Below are 689 nucleotides of genomic sequence, written 5' to 3' on the forward strand. Positions count from 1 at the left end.
CCATTACGCAGAAGATGATGTAGAGTTAAGACGATCAGATTCGAGAAGGGATGTTGAAGATGACCACTCGGATACACACATGAATTCCACGTTTTCCTCTGACTGGGAAAGCTTGTGAGATCTGGTCATTACTATTTAGTCAGGCAGTATTTATTCGTTATTGAAGTTCTTCAGTTGTACTCTCGAGCTGTAGGCCATACGTCATTGGTTGATTGAAGATATAGGATTTCTCGACTTGCTGTTACTCCTCGTACAGTGACCCAACTTTCAGTATTGCTTCGTAAAACTATATTGGAGTTAACTGAGTAAAGAACGAGATTGACATTTCTGTGAACGGTACCTTCAGGGAAGATCTCGTCGTATCCTGCAAGGTTGATGATTCAAAGCTGAGGTTTCATGCCGTTTCTCGTACACTTTTCGTTTGGCGTATACGTTGTAATTAGTAGGCGGGTTTCGAACTGTGAAATTTGCATCAAATTCATAACAGTCATAATGGCGCAGATTTATTACCTTCGTATTCTGTCTCATACCTTCGTTCTTCTCTCGCTCCTCTCTCCTTGGGAAATGGCTGTGTTATTACCAGTTATCCTATTGCCCAGTGTGTGCTGCTATTTTTAGGCAAGTACATGAAAATCACTGGAAAGGCAAAGCAAAAGAACAAGGCAGAGTTAACAAAGATCCCCGAAAAG

At 41.4% G+C, this 689-nt stretch overlaps 1 protein-coding gene across 1 annotated transcript in view; it reads left to right on the forward strand.

Moving 5' to 3' along the window:
- Nucleotides 1–689, forward strand: part of LOC119588567 (mitochondrial glycine transporter A-like) — a gene marked incomplete in the record, with an annotated part of 18,729 nt that overhangs the window by 6,554 nt on the left and 11,486 nt on the right.

Source organism: Penaeus monodon, chromosome 24 (genome assembly GCF_015228065.2).
Source record: "Penaeus monodon isolate SGIC_2016 chromosome 24, NSTDA_Pmon_1, whole genome shotgun sequence".
Lineage (NCBI taxonomy): Eukaryota > Metazoa > Arthropoda > Malacostraca > Decapoda > Penaeidae > Penaeus > Penaeus monodon.